Here is a 21,587-nt window from a genome sequence, read left to right on the forward strand (position 1 = left end):
CCACTTGTTGGGTATGTTATAGCAGAATCATAGGTCTAGAACCAGAATGATTCTTAGAGAACATTTTGTCTACTACCCTTATTTTACAAATTAAAAAATTATGACTCAGAGATATTAAATAATTTGCCCCAGGTTATATAGTACTGCATGTCAGATGTGGGATTTGAACACAGGTACCCTGACTTTAGAAGCAGTGTTATTTGAACTGCAGCACAGTTGGAACACAGTACTGCTATGGTCCCTTCAAACTCTAAGAACTGATTCCATGATTCTGAAACCATCTATCCAGAATCCAGGGTTTTGCAATGAAAGCAGCACAGAAGATGGCCAGAGATTACATGAAATCTTTAATTTAGAGTTAAAAGGGACCTTAGTGACTATCTCTAAGATATGATCATTGGTTCATAACTGGACAGAACCTCAGAGGTTAAGTAGTCAAAACCCCTTATTTTATGGATAAGGAAGATAAGATAAAGTGCTCAGAGAGATATAGTACCTTGCCCGTCAAATAGGATGTAACTGACAGATTCAGGACTCAAACACAAGTACTTTAATTTCTGGGGAGCTAGGTGGCTTAAGAGGTAAGAGTATCAGGCCTAGCATTGGGAACTCAGTTTTCTGAGTTCAAATGTGGCCTCAGATACTTACTATCTATGTCACCCTGGGCAAGTCACTTAACCTTATTTTTATAAGTTTCCTCATCCGTAAAATAATCTGGAAAAGGAAATGGCAAACTACTCCAGTATCTCCACCAAGAAACCTCAAATAGAGTCACAAAGAGCCAAATACAACTAAAACAACTGAACAACAACTTTTATCCCAAATCCATTTGCTGATATGGTTTCAGATGTAATAGAGTGCAATCTTGAACACCTATCTGAAAAAAAACAAGTAATGCTTTGAGGTGGAAAATACATTTGTTTTGGATTCAAAAGCCAAGAGTTAGAAATTTAATGTTGTCAGTATTATTATCCATGTAACCTTGGGGAAGGCATTTAATTTCTTAAGGCTTTAATTTCTCCATTTGCAAAATTAATGAGGATCTTTGATCCAGATGATCTCTAAGGCCCCTTACAGCTCTAAGCACTATCTTGTACATTTACTACCTTTTCCCCCATTTACTTCTTTGTTATCCCAATCCATGTTCCAGGATTGCAGAGTTCCCCTGTTTCTCCCTACTCCTCTTCCCACTTTAGAATTCTGTTCTATGTCTGTACTCCCAAAAGCTACTAAGTGATTAGAGTTTGATTTAGTGAAGGAATATGTTCTAACATATTTATATTTAATTGTTATTAATAATACCCAATCCTCTTAGACAGATACACATGGATACACACAGAGAAAAATACTACTCCCATTTACAGGGTGGTAAATGTAGTGACCTCGTCACAGGGAAACACTTGGATGGAGGCTTGGGGCTCAGTCAAACCACTGCTTCCCTTGGTCCTCTGTCCTAGTAGACTGTCACGAGAACACAAATTCTGGAAAGGGAAGGCCTTACCTTGGGTGTTTGGATCAGAAACACTGAAGACTGGGTTTTTCTTAGGTGCTCTGGGATGGGTGGGCAATTTGACCCAGTCTCCTGCATACCCACATCAAGCCCTGATGTGGCTTTGTGTGTCTCTCCTCTCTCCCTCTCCCCCCACCCTTTTTCTCTTTCCTTCCCTCCTCGCCCCAGCCCCAAAAGAACATCCCCTACTTCCTTTGCTATGCTGACCACCTACCATGTCCAGGGCTAAGCCCCCATCAGTTAGCCATTTTGATAAAAAAAATCAGCCACGAGGGCTGAAGAGCAATGCCTGACCCACTTCTGCTGGTTCCCTTTCTCTTCTCTTTTGGTTTGCACTTGGATTGTGCATCTCTTTCCCCTGGTTACTTTTAGTATGGAAATAAATCTTCTTTTCCTCCTGAAAAAAAATAATAATACCCAACCCTTTTATATTTGTACAGGTTTTCAGAGTTTGCAAAGGTTCTGCTTTTATGTTCATTAGCTCATTTGATCTTCACAGCATCTCTGTGTGTAGGAAATAATGTCCATATGCATACATGTACACATATGTATGCATATATATTTGTATACACATGTATATTCTATACACACACATACCTGTGACAAATTCCCTTTCCTTTAAGAGCCTATATCCTACAGAGGGCATATCTCTATATTACCTAACATCAAGTGGATGATCAGTTGTCAGATCTTTCTCTTTTAACCTTCACATCACTCCTATCTGATCCCTTCTCACTACTCATAACCACATTGATTTAGGGCCTCATCATGTCTTGCCTAGACTCTCACAATGTCCTCTTTTTTTGGTTGGGGGGGCAATGAGGGTTAAGTGACTTGCCCAGGGTCACACAGCTAGTAAGTGTCAAGTGTCTGAGGCTGGATTTGAACTCAGGTCCTCCTGAATCCAGGGCTGGTGCTCTATCCACTAAACCACCTAACTGACCCACAATTTCCTCTTAACTGATGTCCTTACCTCCAGTTTTTCCCCTCTTCTGCAGAATTTCCAAAGTGATTTCTTATAAGCACAGAATTGATCTTGCTCCTACTTAATCAACTCCAAATGTCTCCATATTATCTCTAGTATAATTTATAAGCCCCCCTTGTTTAGTTTTTAAAAGCATGGCTATCTTTCCAGCATCATTGAATGTGACCCAACTAACCTTACCTTCTCTGTTACTCAGATACAGTATGCCATCTCTGGTTTTCATGTCTTTGCATTCATTGGCCATTCTTCATGCATAGAGAACATGGATCCGCGCCTCCAAGTTCCAGATTTCTTTTCTTCTTTTAAGACTCAACTCAAGGGAAATGTTTTACATGAAGCCTTTCATGATTCCCCTAGTTGCTAGTGTCCTCCTTTCTCTTTCTCCTCCTCACTTTTATTTACATACTTTATATACACTTGCTTTTATTCTTTTTGTACTTAGTGCATTCTGTACATTACTATTCTGAGGGTCTAGCACAGTGCCTGAAATATAGGAGGAGTTTAATAAATGTTTGTCTATTGACTTGATGAATACAAGGTAGACTTGTAGAGGCAAAAGAAAGAGCCAATAAAATGCATGCTAATGAAATTTGACGAGAGAGCAGTTGCTATTATTTGGGATAATCAAGCAAACTCTATGCCTTTAGCACATTAGCTGAGCCTTGAAGCAAGAAAGCGTTTTCTATAAAGAGAGATAACAAGAAAGTGTCACATTCCAGGCATGGAGGATGGCCCATGTGAATGCACATGGGAGTGTGGGACAAGAATAGAGAATAAATAGTATACTTACTATTTCTATTTTTCAGATGAGAAAACTAAAACCCAGTGTAGACATGGAACCTGCCCAAAGTCAGACAGGGTGTTAAAAACAGGACTGAGACTTGAATTCATGTCTCCAGATTCTTGATCCAGGGCACTCTTCCCACTACCCTACACTGCCTTGACACAGTAATGTTGAGAAGTCATATACAATCAATCAATTTTGTTTATATCTAGTTAATTTTATCTGGTGTTTCAAAAGATCCAAGTGCCTGGTGATGGGGTCACCCACTCTACCTATTCAGAGTATAACACCTATAGAGTTTTTTTTTACATGGTATTCGTAAACTATTGTTTGAGTCTCAGTTTCCTCAGCATTTTTTTTTGCAGGGCAAAGAGGGTTAAATGATTTTCCCAGGGTCACACAGCTAGTAAGTGTCAAGTGTCTGAGGCTGGATTTGAACTCAGGTCCTCCTGAATCCCAGGCTGGTGCTTTATCCACTTCACCACCTAGCTGACCTTCCTCAGATTAAAAAATGAGGTGTTCGGATTAAATTCTCTTCTAGTACTCATTCTAGGATACTATGAATCTATGAGTTTATGATACTATGAGTCTATGATACCCCTTGCTACCTAGAGAGACATGGTCCCTTATGACAGAAGCCTCCTCCATTTCGACTGTGTTGAGGAAAGTACTTTGTAAAAATGTGAACTACTACTGAAATATTAGTTCGTTGAGACCCTTTTGATGCCTCATTGGCACAGGGAGAACCTGTTTGGGTCAGGAGTCTCACATCACTTCCATACCAAAAGGCAACATCCAAGAGGACTTCTGTGGAGGCCTAATTAATATAATTTAGTGTATTTTGGTGAGGAAGTGATAATACACTAAATCCAAAGGTCGATAAACCTGAGAAAAAAAATGTATTCTTTCCTTTTCTGTGTCTGCCATCCACTGTGCTGAGAAGTAGATCTCCTCATAGTTGAGTGGATAATCACTTTTTGGTGTGTTCCAGAGCTGTGTGAGGGGCACTTTACAGAGCTCATGAAGCAGTCATGATCTCTGCCGTCCACAGACTTTGAATTGTCAAACCAAAAACATGTCTTTACTTTTAAGGGAGGCAACGGAAAATGTGGAAAAGGGCTCTAGGTAGGGAACTCATCCCTGTTTCGTTTACAAAACCCTTCACAACTTGATACCTTCCTTATATTCCAGTCTTCTCATATTTTATATTACTCCTATCCAAAGCCTCTACCTGTTTTTGTACATTATACTTGCTCCCCATCTCTGGGCCATTTCTTTCTGTCCCCTATGTCTGGTATGCTTTCCCTCCTACCTCTGCCACTTCGTTTTCTTCTGTTCCCTCAAGACTCAGCTCAAATCTCACCTTCTGCAAAAGTCCTTTACCTGCCCCCCCCCATGGCTAGTGCCTTCCTTCTCTGATTACTTTTATTTATACCATTTCCTGAATATATATACACATATATGTGGATAGATAGATAGATAGATAGATAGTCATTTGTATCTTCTTCCTGCATCAAAATGTGAACTCCCTGAGGGCAAGGACCATGCTTTCTTTTAGCCTTTTTTGCATCCTCAACACTTAACACGATGGCTGGCACATAGGAATATTATTTTCATTTATTTTATTCTTAATTTATGGGATAAAACAAGAACTTGAATAACATACTATAATTAAAAATGATTGCACATGAAACTGAAAATCTATTATGTGCAACTTGCTATTCCATTTACATGTATAATAAATTTATAATATGCATAGGCATATTATTAAGACTTTAAAATGCTTATAGATTTACTGGCTAATTTTATGTTGTACCTTTGATATTTCCCTATATTTTCTTTGCCTCACTTCCTGTATCTAATCTGAGTTCAATTTGTTTGATCACACACTTATCAAATGCCTATTATATACACAGCCCTATGCTAGATGCTAGGGACACATTTTTGATACAATGAATCCATGATGTCATCCAGTGGCCATTTCCTCTATAGGTACAGATGCCAAATCAGCCAAGCTTCTTCATCCTGCCTAATTATTCTCCTTGCTGATCCTTAAATCTGTCATAGAGGTACTAAAGTCATTTAGAATTTTTGTTGTTGTTTTTGGTAGCAGTGCAACACATGGGAGGAGTGCCTTCTCTTATGTCTTCTTGCTATACTACTGTCTCATTTCCTTTTCCTGTCATATATGTCCTTGAGGATACAAATGTGAGCAATGATAAAAATTGGGAGGGTGGTGGGTTAGTCAATTTAAAAAAAAATTCCTTTCTAATTCTGGGATTCTCTAAAAAATTTGTTTAGATTATTGAGGGATACAAGGGCCTATGGTCTTAGGAAAATGCAGGAATCTGACTGCCCATCTGAAGTACACTAGATTTTTCCTGGAAGGGACAATAAAGATGAGGAAAGACCTAAAAGAAAGAGGTGGCTTTATTCCTATGAAAAGAGCTCACTTTGAAGACACAAGCCAGGAGCCTCACTGGGACCTCTTTATTTAGGGAAAGAGAGTCATAATGGCTGAGATTTATGCAGAGAGCTTATCCCTTAAGGATTCCAAAGCATTTTGCAGACTTCCTTAACCCACTAAGCCACCCCCTTGGGGTCTATCCAGCTGTCATTTCACCAGAAAAAAAGTAGTGCCCTACCCAGAGATCTATTGAGAGTGCATTCAGTGACTTCTCAGCTGCATCACATAAATAAGAGATGTAGGGAAAGCCCCGCTACATTAGATCATCTGGTCTATCCCAATGACATAGGATTTTTCCCTACAGAGCATCCTCAAGTGCTCAGTAGACCCCTCCCCATGAGCTTCACATCTGTAATTTGAAACCAGTCCTTTAATAAGTTGTTATTCAAGGTTTGCCAGTGGACCAGATGTTTGATTTCCTTTTTAAGACTATCAGGGGGCAGTCTTATTGGGTTGGACCTACCCCCCCAAAGTTTAGAAAAGGTAAGAAAAACAAGGAGAACATATGCACTGAGGACTCCATTCAGATTAGATTTTAGTGATCTCATATTCTTGGAGGCAGGGAAGACCCCCAGGCATTGCGTCATGGTTAAGGAAGACAATGAAAAGGAAAAAAGTTAGAGTACATACATAAGATTGAAGAAGAGTTTCTTTTTTTTCTCTCTGCCTTTTTATTTTTTTGCCTTGGTTCCAACTTTATTTATCTCTACACATTATCTAATTCTTGCCTTGAATTTTCCAAGGGAAATAAGAATTTAATAGCTTCAGACAGGAAAGAAATTGGTTGCATTTTTTATTGCAATTGTAGGAGATGGGCAGCATGTCTTCATTAACTCCCCATGACATTCAGAATAGGGAGAGATAAAGAAAACATTTAATCAAGAAGGAAAAATAGAAATGTGACTCCCCATCTCTAATCCCGGCCACCCCTTATGGTATGAATGCATTCGGTGACTGAAGATTAATACCTTGTGCTCTTTCCAGGTTGTTGGGTGTATTTTCTCTCTTCAGTCAGAAGGTGGTGCTGGATTTCACAAAATGGTGATTAAGGCTTTCAACTTCTTCTATTAAAAAAAGGGGGGGGTACAAATTGGGCTGAAACCTAGCTGTCTATATTTTCTGACATAGCCACAAGACAGAAAATCCTGAATCCTCCAGGGGTTGATTGGCAGAGGGGACAAAGGGATGGTACAGTGGTTCAGGTCTTCTCTGTCTAAGGTTAGGCTAACTAGATATAAGCCAATCTGATATAATCAATTTGGGTTTCTGAGCTTTGGGGCAGACACAAAGAAGTCCTATCTTCAAGGGATAAATCAAACAGGAAGAAACAGTTAACTCAGGATGTTCATCCATTCCCCTTATATATGAAAAATGATCAATCCCCTTTGGGACCTCCTCTGAGTATGCATTCTGTTGGGACAAGTTTTTGGACAGTTACTAGTTCCCAAGGCTTCTGCAACAGATCCGGGGTTTCTCAAATGGCATAAGATATAAAACAAAAAACTAGAGCATCATAAGTAAGGCAAAAGAAAGCTCTTGGCCCCTCTGAAAAGATATTGTGGCACAATGGAAAGAACTCTAGATGCATGACAAAAGGACTCAGATTAGGAAACTGGCTTTGCTTTTTGCTGTGTAGTGATGGGAAACACACTGAACCTTTCGGAGCCTCACTTTTCTCATCTGTGAAATAAGGGTGTTGAATTTGGGGATCTTAGAGGTTCCCTTCTACTCAAAAGCATGTGATTCTATGACTTAGATTTGAGGTTAATGATAGGAATAGTACTAGAACCCTTCATATTGGTGCATAGGCTATGGCAGTGGAATTCATGTTCTCATGAACCTACCACAGTCGAGAAGCTCCAGTGGGGCCCAAAATGAATCAAAATTTAGAGTCTGACCTTCTTGAATTATAGACCAGCTAACTAAGGCTCATGATGACAAATGGTCATACAGGTAGGAAATGATGAAGATGCAGATTTCAAATCTGGACCTCTGACCCTAAAGACAGTAATCTTTCCAAAGTACCATACTGCTTCTTGCCTCAGTTTCTGTCCTATGAAGACCAGCCTGATGAAAAGTGCTGGTAAAGAAAAATTCTTCCACAAAAGGAAGGCTATCAGTGTTGAATTTCTACTTGAACTCCAGTAACTAATGGCCGATAGAGATATGAAGGGACTGCTATTTGTCAGAAGAGGAACTGATAGAATCAAGGATCTTTTTGTTTGTAAAAAAAAAAAGGACTATTAGCAATAAATCTTACAACCATAAAATACCTAATACTTTTCAAAGTACTTCCACACATTGTGTTACTTCATTCCTATGAGATGGGTCAAGAAAGAGTCATGCCTCCCCCACCCCCCTTTTTTACCTGTTAGGAAACTGAGCAAAAGAAATTCATATCAAAAGATAGATGAAGAGTAGAAAGGGATCTTAGAGGTCATTTAGTCCAACCTCTAAAATTTTCCAGATGATAAAACTGAAGGTAAGAGAGGTATAGCAACTTGCCCAAAGCTACAGAAGAAGTAGCAGAGGTAGAATTTGAACCCAGGTCCCCTGACTCCAAATAGAGTGATCTTTCCCACTGTACTACATTGCCTCAGATGCCCCACTCAAAGGAGCACAGAGAATTTGGTAGCACAGCTGGTACTAGAATCCTAATCTCAAAGGTCAAAGGTAAAGCTTTTTAGTCACCCCTCCTTGGGCCTCTGACTGGCCTACCCCTCACCAGCTGTGATTGGGAGAAATCACAGGGGTGACAAATGAATTTCACATCTAAACTGTGTGGGAGTGCAAGGCTGGGGAAGTCCATTCAGTAGCTGAGTGGAGCTATATGCTTCAAAGAACCAGGAGGTCCCTTTGGAGCTGAGGTGGGAATCTCCAATCCCACTACAGCCCAGCCTCATAGATTTCTAATTAATCACATCAAGCCAAAGGAGAGAAGAAACTGGCTTTTGGAACACCCAGGAGGCCCTCCTATGCAGAAGCTCCAACAATACACATTTGCACCTCAATAGTTCTGATAGATTGAGAGCTGCTGCATCTGAGTAGCTCAGCAAGACTGGGAAAGTGACTGAGGCTTTGGAACATTCTCCTTTTGGAAACCTTACCCAGAGGAGCTCTCCAAACCCCTGAAATTGTGGGGTTGTGGGTGTATTTGGGCAAACACCAGAGAAAAGGACCCATTTCAGCTGCCAAAGCAATCAATAGAAATGTGATGGAATGATCAGGTTTTCGAAGGCTGGAGGAGAAACTTTTTCTCAAAAAAAAAAAAAAAGCCTTTGGCTTTTGCAAGCTTCCATACCTCCAAACCAGCAACACCAGGACCATTATACAATCCAGTCTCTTAGGGAGGAACCTGCTGTCCCGGCTTCAAACTCTTCCAAACAGAGATAAAGCATGTATTTATGTGAATAGAGATTTAGATCTATCTGTACAAAGAAACTAAGAGGCCAACTAATCTGTACTTTCATTTTACAAATGAGGAAAATGAGGTCAAGAGAGGTGATATGACTAATTCAAGGTCTTTTAGGTAATAAGCATCAGAATGGGGATCAATTCACAGGTCAATCCAAAGCTTTTTTCACTTGAGTATCTATTCTTTAGTCCTTTTCTACCTAAAATCCTGGGATCACAGATTTAGAGATACTAAGACCCTTAGAGGTATTCTACTTGAATCCCCTCATTGGACAGAAGAGGAAACCAGGACCTAGAAAGGATACTTGAGTTTTCCAGAGGCACATGAGTAACACAAATAGACAACTGAGCCCTGGTCCTCTGATTGATAATCCAATGTTCCTTCCACTGCACCTCTTGGCTTATATACTGTATCTTGATTGTTTTCTTGGCTTTGCAGAGGGAAAGAGTGGAGGAGAAAGGTCATTTCTGAGTGTATGAGTAGAAGATTCCAGAGTCCTAAGACAATATTTCCTAAGTGACATTAAAAGACCCGGGATACATGGTATCCAGTAATGTGGAAAAAAAATAGATCAACCAATTGGATTGTTTGGTCTATAAAGCAGAAAATAAACTGCTTTAACAATTTCTCCCTATAGTGATTGTTTCTTCTGGCATTGGGTAGAAAGAATCAGAATGACTGAATGTTTCATGTAAAGTATTTAGGATTTCATGTAGGTGGATAGACTCAGGTGCCAACATTCTCTCCAGAACTGTAGAACATAGAAACTTGGTGCTGGAAGGGCCCTTAGAACATAAAATGCCGTATATAGGAAGCATCTTAGAGATCAGGTTGTATAACACCCTCATTTTAATGATAAGGAAACTAGAATCAACAAAGAAGAAGCACTTGTCCAGGGTCACAGGATGAGTTAGGAACACAACCAGCATTAGAACCTAGGTTTCCTAACTCCCAGGTCAATGGTCTAACTACACCAAGTTGCTTCAGTTTATTGAATTATTTTTGCTACCCAGAAACTAAATTTAGAGACAAATATTCTAGAACTTATGAGTTTTGGAGATGATCAGTACCATGTCTCACTCTGAGTTGGCCAATGTGGAATAGCACTTAATTCAAAATAAAATGGAATCCATTGCAAGATTGTCCAAATGTCTTCCATTTGCTCTGTTTCTTATTCTCTGCTGCCTTGTCCATTGGCCAGGGTAACTGCTAATGATTCCCATCTGGGCCTAGCCTTCCCTTCAGTCTGGTGCACACACTGTCCTTGTATCTCTCAGAGGACAAAGAACTTAGATAAGGAGATCTCCTGGCAGGTGAAGGCATTTATTATGTTAGGACTTGCAGAAAAGGTTGATTTTTTCTACCTTTTCACTTTCCTCATCTGTAAAATGATGCTTTGGAGCTGATGATTTCTCAGATCTCTTTTAGCTCTGGTTGTGTGATTCTGTATAAACCTTTTGGCTTTGAATAACTAGGCTCTCTTTTGCCCTCTCAGAAAACATTCCATCTAGGAAAACTTGGGTTTTAGACTACAGTCCTGTCTACAGTCATTTCTTCCAAGTCCCCTTCTTTTATGGGTGAAGGAAACTAAGGCCTAGAGAAGGGACTTTACTTGCCTAAGGCCAAACAGACAGTTAGAAGCAGATCTGAGGGGCAGCTAGGTGGAGTAGTGGATAGAGCACCAGCCCTGGAGTCAGGAGTACCTGAGTTCAAATCCGGCCTCAAACACTTAACACTTACTAGCTGTGTGACCCTGGGCAAGTCACAACCCCAATTGCCTCACTAAAAAAAAAAAAAAAAAAGAAGAAGCAGATCTGAGAACACAGTGGAGATCACCTTTCTCCCAATCCAGTGTTCTTACCACTTAATCAGATGTTACTTTCCTCTTACATCAGTTAATCATCACCAACTAAAAGTTTTAATACCATTTCCCATTATTTAGAGAAAAATAAGTTATTTGATCAGGGAACATGCTATGCAAAGAAGGAAATTGTGAAGTAGAATTGGTCTTTAGTTTTTTTTTCCATTTCCCTTTTATTTATCACCCTTAATCCCACCCACCCCCAGATCCAGCCTTAGTGCTGCATTCAGTGGTCTCAAGTAGTCCCCCCTTCTCCTACAGAACTGATATTCCCTCCACAAAATAAAAACCCAATATGAAATCTTGTTCTATTATTGGGGAATCTGAGACAAAACTCACTGTATTTCTTGTGAGAGATGCATAGGGAGCAATTGTTGCATTGATTAGGTAAGTTTGGTCAGATAGTCTCAAAGGTCCCTTCCTACAATGCTAAGAGGAAATGAGTTTAAATAGAGCAAGGATTCTTAACCTGGAGTCCTTGGACCCTTCAGAGAAATTTTGATTTGTTCCATTAACTTGAATGGGAAAAGATTATATCTTTATTTTCACCAACCTCTAATTGGAATTGAGTATTTCCTTCAGGTATGAATATAGTCAGCAACCCTGTCCCTGCTCCCATAAACTGTATGTGTCCTCCTAAAAATATAGTTACATTTTGATAAGATCCTTTATTGCCTGAGATAGAACATTGTATAAAGGAATGAGTTTGAATTCTAGCTCTGCTAGCTACATGCATTACACTGGGTAGGGGTCATAGGCTTCACCAAACTGCCAAAGGGGTCCCATGACCCAAATAGGTTAAGAATCTATGTATTAGATAAAGCATGATGTAGAAGAGGGGACTTTAGACTTGGAGTCAAAAGACAGGGATTCAAAGCTTGGCTAAACCACTTTGTAGCAGAGTGACCTTTATCGCGTCATCTATGATTATCTGGGCCTGAGACTCTTAGTTATTCTTTGTCTTAAAAATAAAGAGATTGAGGGGCAGCTAGGTGGCACAGTGGATAGAACACCAGCCCTGGATTCAGGAAGACCTGAGTTCAAATCTGACCTCAGACACTTAACACTTACTAGCTGTGTGACCCTAGGCAAGTCACTTAACCCCAATTGCCTCACCAAAAAAAAAAGAGAGAGAGAGAGAGAGAGAGAGAGAGAGAGAGAGAGAGAGAGAGAGAGAGAGAGAGAGAGAGATTGGATTAGGTGTTTTAGATAACTTCTGGCTTAACATTCTGTGATGGTATGATTCCCAGGTGAAAATAACAAGCCAGTGGGGGAAAGCAATTTAGGGTAGTTTGAATGTTATATCCCCATAAACTACAATACAAGTATTCTATGGATTAGGGCATAGGTGGCACAGTGGGTGGATTGCTGAGCCTGGAGTCAGGAAGACTCATCTTCCTGAGTTCAAATCTGGCTTCTTACTAGACGTAAGATCCTGACTAAGACACTTCACCATTTTTACCTCAGTTTCCTCATCTGTAAAATGAGCTGGAAAAGGAAATGGCAAACCACTCTAGTATCTTCATCAAAAACAAACAAACAAACAAACAAACCAAACAAGAAAACAAAACCCAAAAGGGGTCACAAAGAGTTGGACAGGCTTGAAACAACTGAACAAAAACAGGGATTAGACATGGGAAAAAGATAATGTTCTTTACACACCAGTGGGGGAAAAAACACACTGAAATTGCAGTCAAAACATTTCAGTTAAAATCCCAGCTCGACTACTTACTGCGTGACCCTTGAACAAGGCACTCTCTAGACTTCAGTTTCCTCACCTATAGATGAGATTGTTAAACTAGAGGACGTCTAAGGTCACTTCCAGCTATAAAGTTTTCATTCTCTGAACCTCAGATGAACCATATTCCTAAGACCTGACAGAACTTTCTGTACTCTTTTCTCTTCCTTCTTCATAGATGAATGGTAGCATTATCTTCAAGCACTTATGAATGCAGAACCAATAAGAAGAGGAGAGTAAGTTCTGGGAGACCAGGATCTAGTTAAAAAGGATTTTATGGAGGTCAAGAGGCCAGAAAAGGTGAATTCCACTCACTCTAGGCTCTGAAGCTATGTCTGTCTCAATAAGCTTTTGAGGGACCTGGAAAATGCACTATATTTTTCAGGGATGGGACATTCCATTAATCATGGAAACCTTAATGAGGCTCTCACTTGACCAAGTTTTGCAGAGCTGACTCTTTGTGCCTACTCCTTTCCATTACACATGTAATCTCCCCCTCCCAAAAATAAAACTCAGTGCATTGACTCAGGGTGAATGTTTGGTTGTGGTGAATTAAAGGGGATGGTTTGGATTTGTCAGGAGCTGGCTCGAGCTCCCACTCTTTCAGCCCAGAAATCGTCACCCACGTCAAGTTCCCAAAGCCTGGACTCTACAGCATGTTTCTGGGGATTTTAGATGCAAGGAAAAGTGGGTCTTTGCATAGAACCTTTCATACTTTTATTTCCTTAAGTGTTAATAAGCAACACACTGGAAAGGCAGTGACACTGCCTGAACAGCCCAACTGAGAGATCATTATGCTCTAAATAAGAGATCACTCACTGTCTCATTTATTAATTGAAATGGTTAGTCACATTCATGTAAAAGTTGAACACAGAGAAATGTGCTTGTGCAGTCTATAAAAATGTGTACATGAAGAAGGATATGTTAAGGGCTAAAATTCTAGCTAAACTGTCTAAAATATCTAATGAGTGGTCGCCAATAAATTATAAGCTTTAGCAAGAGTTAGACTGTTAAGCATTTATTAAGGAGAATAAGAATTTGGTAAAGAGAGAAGAAAAGTCCTAGATTCCTATCTATTAAAGGGAGAACACATTTCTAGCTCCCTTCTCCACCTGAGTCCTCAGGAAAAGGCCACAGTCAGAGTGTCAGGTTCCTCCTTCTTCCTCCCACTAGCAAACATCACTTCCTGACGCCAATGAAAAGATGCATGTTCTTGCCCTCAAAGACCTTCCTTTCATGGCAGAACTTTTCTACAGTAAGTCTCCAGCAGGTGGCGTCATTCGAATCGTTACAGATATAAGGCTGTGTGTTGTGTCTAGAGCCACTCTTTCTGAAATCTGGGTTCAAGCCCGGCCTCTGGTGTGCATTTGCTATGTGATATTGGGAAAATACTTCAATTTCTCAACACCCAAGTAATTCTAAGATAATAAAGTACAGGGCAGATGACATTCTGCATTGGGAGAGGGAGTTTTCTCACTGAGTATTCCCCCTATCAATGAATTATGAATTCATAACTCTTGTAAATATATAAATACAACACAACTGTGCTGTGAATATATACATACCTATATACACATGTATATAGGTATATGCACATGTATAGAGATTTGTGTGGATACATACATGCATATATACATGTGTGTGTTTTAAGTGTTTGTGTATACTTATAGAGAAGCATTATGATGTACTTAATAGAGAGCCAGGAAGACCTGCATTCAAGTCCTGAGTCTAACTCCTACTAAATCATCTAGGCAATTCTCTAAGTACAGAAAAAGTCCTGACCTCCACTGACAGGAGGAGTTATCCTCACCTAGGAGACAGCATAGGGAAATGAATAGAGAACTGCATAGGGAGCTGGAAAGACCTGCATTCAAATCCTGCCTCTAAAACCTACTAGGTGATCTAGGCACTTTTCTAAATTGCAGAAAAGGACTTGACCTAAACTGATAGAAATAACTATCCTCATAAGTACATTCTTTATATCACCGAAATCCAAGGTTCAGACCCTGTCCCTGCCAACATAGATTTTATAGCCATATATATATATATATATATATATATATATATATATATATATATATATATATATATATATATACCTTCTCAAATAATATAGTTACATTTTTATAAGAACTTTCATTGCCTGACTGACAGGGTGGCATAATGGAATGAATTTGAATCCCCATCTCAGCTAGTTACATATTAAGTACTCTTTTCATTACTAGGAAATTTTTTAACCTTTCTGGCCTTTTACCCTTCATTTACAAATGAAATGGTTGGACTAAGTGTCATCTAAGGTCCTTTGATCTCTTGCTTCTGTGATCCCTAAGACAAATGAGGAACTTTAGTATAGGGATTTCAGTCCTTAAGGCAGATGGATAAGAAAGAACATTTGAGTTGTGGAGCACTTTAGTTATCTTTCCAAAACAGCATGTAGTTGGCCACCTAGTTTACCTACTGATCAGATAAAATTTTCTCACCTCAGAGCTTTCATAGTTACACAGTGCACTAATTTTTATATAGGGCCCATCATAGGGGTAAGAGAACAATGCTGAGCTTGAAGCAGATGCTAGAAGGTGTTGACAGAAGGTACTTAAAAGGGGAAAGAAATACCTTCTGTGTGGAGGGATAGGTAATTTGGGATTAGGCTCAATTTAGGGGAGGGAGCTGTCTTTGAGAGTTTGGGAGTCTCAGACTAAAAACTGGTCTGGAGGAGATGCATCCTGTCCTCAACCTCTTTCTTCATTTCTATCCTCTGGAGCTAGAAGAGGAGATATTCCCTCCTCTAGGTTACTCATATTAGCCCATTTCCTGTGTATTGCCCTGTCAGCTTTCTGTCAACAGCAATGCTGTTGTGTGTCCTGGCCAAGGAAAATAGCCCTTCTGGACTTGGAGTAGAGATAGCAGATATACTCTGGCTGAGGTTAGTGTTTGTAAGTTAGAAAGGAACTTGGGTTGGAGGTCAAGTGATGCACCTTTCCCAGATCCCAAGTGCCTTCAACATTTTTGTTAGAAGCCACTTCTATGAAAGCCCTCTACTGATTATCTCCTCATGGAACAGAGATAACTTGAAGGCCATGCCAGCACAGCACAGGGAGGTCCTAAGATGGCCTACAAAATGTAAAAGACATCAGGACAGAAAAGTCTTTCCAATCATCAGTGGTCACAATGGGTTGATTTTTTTTTTTTTTAGTGAGGCAATAGGGATTAAGTGACTTGCCCAGGGTCACACAGCTAGTAAGTATTAAGTTTCTGAGGCTGGATTTGAACTCAGGTACTCCTGAATCCAGGGCCGGTGCTCTATCCACTAATGGGTTGATTTTTTAAACAGTTGGATTTGACAATCCACAAACTTTCTACTTAGGTGTGGAGAAGAGGTGCTGTGATCTGCATTGTTAAATGGAGTTCTGACACCAACAGAATCAGATTCTTGATGTCTTTGAGCATTAAAAATCCACCTACCTTTCCCACACGCCAATTTCAGTCTTCTAATATTAAAGGCATGAATAGAACACCAGTGGCATGTTGACTTGATCTCAATGCATTACAAGGTCAATGGTTCCAAAGGTTTGTCATGCTGGGGTGGGAGTGGGGATATGCTCCCACTCTCTATAAAATGCTCCAGTAGCGTGCGTCTCAAATAGCCTCTGACAACTGAAGCCCAACTCTTGGCCTTCTCATGGTGGAACTGTTTCCACTAACAGGAGAAGGGGTGAAGGCGAGTCACTGGCGCCTTAAAAACCAGTTGCTTTGGGCAGGTGGGGCTCGTTAGCCTTGACAGTCAACCTGCCTAGGGAAAGGAAACCCTGATTTTAAACCTCTGCTGCCTTGTGGCTATATCCATATATGGGAAAAGATTCAGGAGTTAACCCCAAGGAAAAATCAGGAGTCGGAGTCCCTTAGGCAGTTGGATGTTGGACATCACATCCCTCTGGCAACTCCTGCGGCGGCACTGGTGCCAAACTCTATTGGCTCTGCCTCTCCTTTGGATCCACCAATGTCATGGAGAGGGAAAACCTGCTGCATGGGCAACAGCGTGTTTTCCATATTGATCCACCCAGACCAGCACTCTGGAGAGGACATTGCCTGACTTCTTATTAGGGATTAGCTACTCCTCATGGGGTAGATAACAAGATGCGGCAGTTACAGGTTATAAGTCATTCAGAAGCTGCAGCTCCCATATCAGACTACACAGCCACACTGTGGCCTGTGGCTATTCAAGGCACTGATCCATGGTCATCCGCAACTCGCGGAGGCCTACTCCTACTCCTACTACTCCTACAAGGTCAATATGGAGCAACAGTAGGATCTGAAAACTACAGTGACTATTGCAAATCTAGACAGCACTGAGATGCGTAGTATCCAAAGTAGAGGATATTCCACTTAATTCTGCCTGGTCAAACCACACCGGGCACACTACATTCAATTTGGGTGCTATATGTTGGGACAAACTAGAGATTATCTAAAGGAGTGCAATTTGGAGGGTGAGAAAATCATAAAATCAGAAATAGAATCGTAAAGTACTTTAAAGGTTATCTAAACCAACCTCCTAATTTACAGGCGAAGAAACTGAGGTTCAAAGAAGTTCAGCAATTAGCCCAAAGTCCTGTCTGAGGCAAGATTTGATTTCATGTTTTCCTGACTCCTAGTCCACCACTATATATAGTATCCTACCATAGATTAGGGTCTATGAGACTGTTTGGGGTCTCTAGACAAATCTCTTACTCAACACAGGAATCCCTTCTACAAAATCCCTAATAAGAAGTCAGGCAATGTCTATTTAAACACTTCCAGGGATGCGTTTAGGCAAATCACTTGACCCTGCATGGGTTCTTAGTTTCATCATCTAGTAGAATAACTCCCATTTTACATTATCTCACTATTTTCCAAGCACATATTTCAGATTACCTCTGTGAGGTAACTAATGCAAGTATCATTATGCCCATTTTGTTGATTATAATACTGAAGCTCTGAGTGCTTCAATAAATAGCTCTTTTTCCAGTTAAAGCAAGATGTGAACTGAATTTTGATTCTAAGAACAGCATTTTCCCCATTGCTTTATATTGCATCATATCATAAGGTTGTACTGTCACTGTAATGACCCTTTCTAGCTATTTGCTTCCCTATATATGACATTTTTTAGAATCTCCACACTTGCACACTCAACAAGATCTTCACACAAGCATAGCCAGCCGTTAGAAACTTTTCAGCTGATAAAGTCATCTGAAGAATGGCAATGATAATACTTTCCCTGCCTTCCTCACAGTGAGGTAATGAGGTTAAAGAGAAATGCATTTCAAAGGCAGTATTCATTTTTTTTTAATATGGTGGCTCAAACCTATATGTACAAAAATATTTATAGTGGCCTTTTTTGTGGGGCAATAAAGGTGAAGTGACTTGCCCAGGGTCACACAACTAGTAAGTGTCAAGTGTCTGAGGCTGGATTTGAACACAGGTCCTCCGGAATCCAGGGCCAGCACTTTATCCACTGCACCACCTAGTTGTCCCCTATAGTGGCTTTTTTATGGTGCCAAAGAAATGAAAATTGAGGGGCTCCTCATTATTTGAGGAGTGGCTGAAGAAGCTGTGCTATATGATTGTGATGGGATGTTATTGTGCTGTCAGAAATGGTAAAGGAAATGGTTTCAGAAAAAAACCTGGGAATGCTTATATGAATTGATACAAAATGAACTGATCAGAACCAAGAGAATAACTTATCAACTCTTAGCAATACAACAATCCAAGACAATTCTAATTGATGTGTGATGAAAAATGCTATCCAGAGAGAGAATGAATGCTAATTGGAGATTGAAGCATATTTATTTTTTTCTTTAATTTGTTTGTTTCTCTCTTTCTTTCTTTTGCAACATAAAATGAAAATAACTTTTTTTTTCATGACTTCATATGTAAAATGGGTATCATATTGCTTGACTTCTTGAGGGAGAGAATTTTGAACTTGAGATTTTTTTTAAAATGATTACTAAAAAGAGGTTCAAATGAGAGCATCTGTGAAAGTGAGATGTAAAGTATGAGATGCTTTCTTGTCTCAAAGGGGAGTAGAAAGGTAGGGAAGTAAATAGAGCACTGGACTTGGAGTCAAGACCTGAGTTTGAATCCTACCTCTTCTATTTATCAGTCATGCTATCATAGTTGTATGATTTCCCCTCCTTAGGTCTCAGTTCCCTCATCTGTGAAATGGGGATAATACTACACTCCCTATTTGCTCTACAACAAAATGCAAATTCTTCAGGTGGTTTCCAATCCCTCCCAAATGTGGCTCCTACCTACATTTCTATTTTTGTTTGTTTTTGTTTTTATTTTTGCTTTTGCTTTTGCTTTTCCTTTTTTTGTGAAGCAATTGGGGTTAAGTGACTTGCCCAGGGTCACACAGCTAGTAAGTGTTAAGTGTCTGAGGTCGGATTTGAACTCAGGTACTCCTGACTCCAGGGCCGGTGTGCTCTATCAAAATCCTTCTTTTTCTTTAAGGCTTAGCTCAGGTGCTTCTTCCTTTCTACAAGAAGATTCTTGATGTTTCTCCCCCCGCCCCCACAATTGTTAAAATTCTCTCCTTCCTCAAATTTTCTTGTATTTACCCAGTGGAATGTAAGCTCCTTGAGGGCAGATTATTCTTTTATTTATTGTCTTTTTATCCCTAGTACTTCCCACAGTGCCTTGGATTTAGTAGGTAATACAAATATCTAGCATATCTGGAGCTTAAAACTCTTTTCAAGTATTATTTCATTTGATCCTCACCACAATCCTCGGAGGTGGGTGCTTTTATTATCTCCATTTTACAGATGAGGAAAGTGAGACTGAGGTTAAATGAATTTCCCAGCTAAGTATCTAAAGCTGGATTTGAACCTAAGTCTTTCTCACTCTAGGTCTAGCACTTAACCAATGCACCAACTTTCCCTTAATGCTTAATTGTTTATTTAATTTAATTGAGTCCAATAAACTATCCACCTCACCATGTTTTGAGGAAAAGGTGACATGCATGTGAACAAGTAATAGCAGCATCAGTCTTTGTCATCATAGTTTTGGTAGTATCATCTCAAAATGAAGTTTAGGCCAAAATTAAACAGCTTGATTTAGAAAAAAATCTTCCTTATAATGATTTAGAAAATACCTCCCTGTAATTTCCATTCATCATTCCTACTTCTCTCCCTTGGAACCACAGAGAATAGGTCCCACTTGTAATAGCCCAACAAATAGTTGTGGTCAGCTCTCTATTCCAACCTCCCCAAGCATTCTTTTCTCCAGGATAAAGTTCCTTTAGCTATTCCTTATGTAACATTGTTTCTACCTCCCATCCTATGTCCCCGTCCAAGTCTCTTAGCCTTACATAGACACAGTCCAGTGCCTCTTTTCGAGATGATCAGTGTCCTTCAAAAATAAGTAGCCCAGTCCTGAACATTACTGCACATGGGACCCGATCAGTGCCAGGCACAACAGGACAGTCAACTCTCTCACTGTGTACAATAAACACTACTATAGCATAAAGAACATGTACCCACATAAGGGAGAAAATGGAAACGTTCAATTGTACAATAACATGGGTTGTCGTCCTCTGTTGTCAACCATGCGAATATGTTCTGAGAAGAGTAGGACGGGCCTCAGTGCTCTCAAAATAGAACCTCTCCTGCTTCAGGTTAATATTCCTCAAACTCCACCACCACCGATTCCTCCTTTGAGTGTGGAAGGTTTCTGTTCTTCAAGTATCCTGTAATGATTCAAACTGTTCCTGGAAGAAGGAGTATCCCTGGGATGGAGTAGGGATTAGCTGACAATCACCTAAGAGCAAGGCTTTGTGAAATGAAGATAAGCAGTTGAGAAGTACAAAGAGATGGCTTAATAACACAGACCAAAGTAGTGGGAGTGCTCAGTTTATTTTTTAACCCCAAGACTGGCTGTATCATTTAGCTTAGAAAAGGACATTGTAATAGGAAGTAACCAAAGAGACATGCATGCCCATATTCAAAAGTAGAGTAAAAGAATCTTTGACTGGTGTTATAGGTAGTATAGAAGACAGATGACCTGATGACCACTAATGGAGAAGCAAGTTCTCATCTCCTTTACTTCACTTTTTTCTTTCTCCCACCAAACCTGTTATTTTAATGGTATATAGCACTCTTGGAGATGAATTTTCTCCACTGATGCATGTTGATACCTATTCTTCAATCCTAGGTGGCACAGTGGATAAACTGCTAGTCCTGCAGTCAGGAAATCCTGAGTAAAAATTAAGCCTTAGACACATTAGCTGTATGACCTTAGACAAGTCACTTAACCTCTGTTTGTCAGCTCTATCCATTATGCCACACTACTTCTCTTAGCTTCACTTTCTTATAACATTATTCCCAATGGCAACTCTTGCTGTTGATTTGATCCTTGGATTACACCAAGCGGGGTGGGAGTTGGATGGGGGCAATAAATTAAGAAGACACAAGAGAATTCCAGTTTATTCCTCCACTTATCCAGGACATTTTCCCCCAAGAGCCTTCCTAGATGAAAGAAACTCAAACACAATGTGGGTGACACCACACAGCAGCTTGCATGCCTGGGTTCAGAATGTACTGTATTAATAGTAACTTGGAATCCTTTTTGGTTCAATACTTACCATTATCATTTAACTAACCTCCCAGTGTGAGGATTATGAGGTCTTTGACGTCCTGTTTTTATTACATCGTTTCTTGATGTTCTTTTGGTCAGTTTCTGTATGCGTCTTGATACACCACTGAAATGATTGTAACTTTTCCCATCAATATTCCCCCAGTGACTTGAAGCAGACAGGCCTTTAACGCTGCAGTACACCATTGTGAGACCAAGTTTC

Source organism: Dromiciops gliroides, chromosome 2 (assembly GCF_019393635.1).
Source record: "Dromiciops gliroides isolate mDroGli1 chromosome 2, mDroGli1.pri, whole genome shotgun sequence".
Taxonomy (NCBI): domain Eukaryota; kingdom Metazoa; phylum Chordata; class Mammalia; order Microbiotheria; family Microbiotheriidae; genus Dromiciops; species Dromiciops gliroides.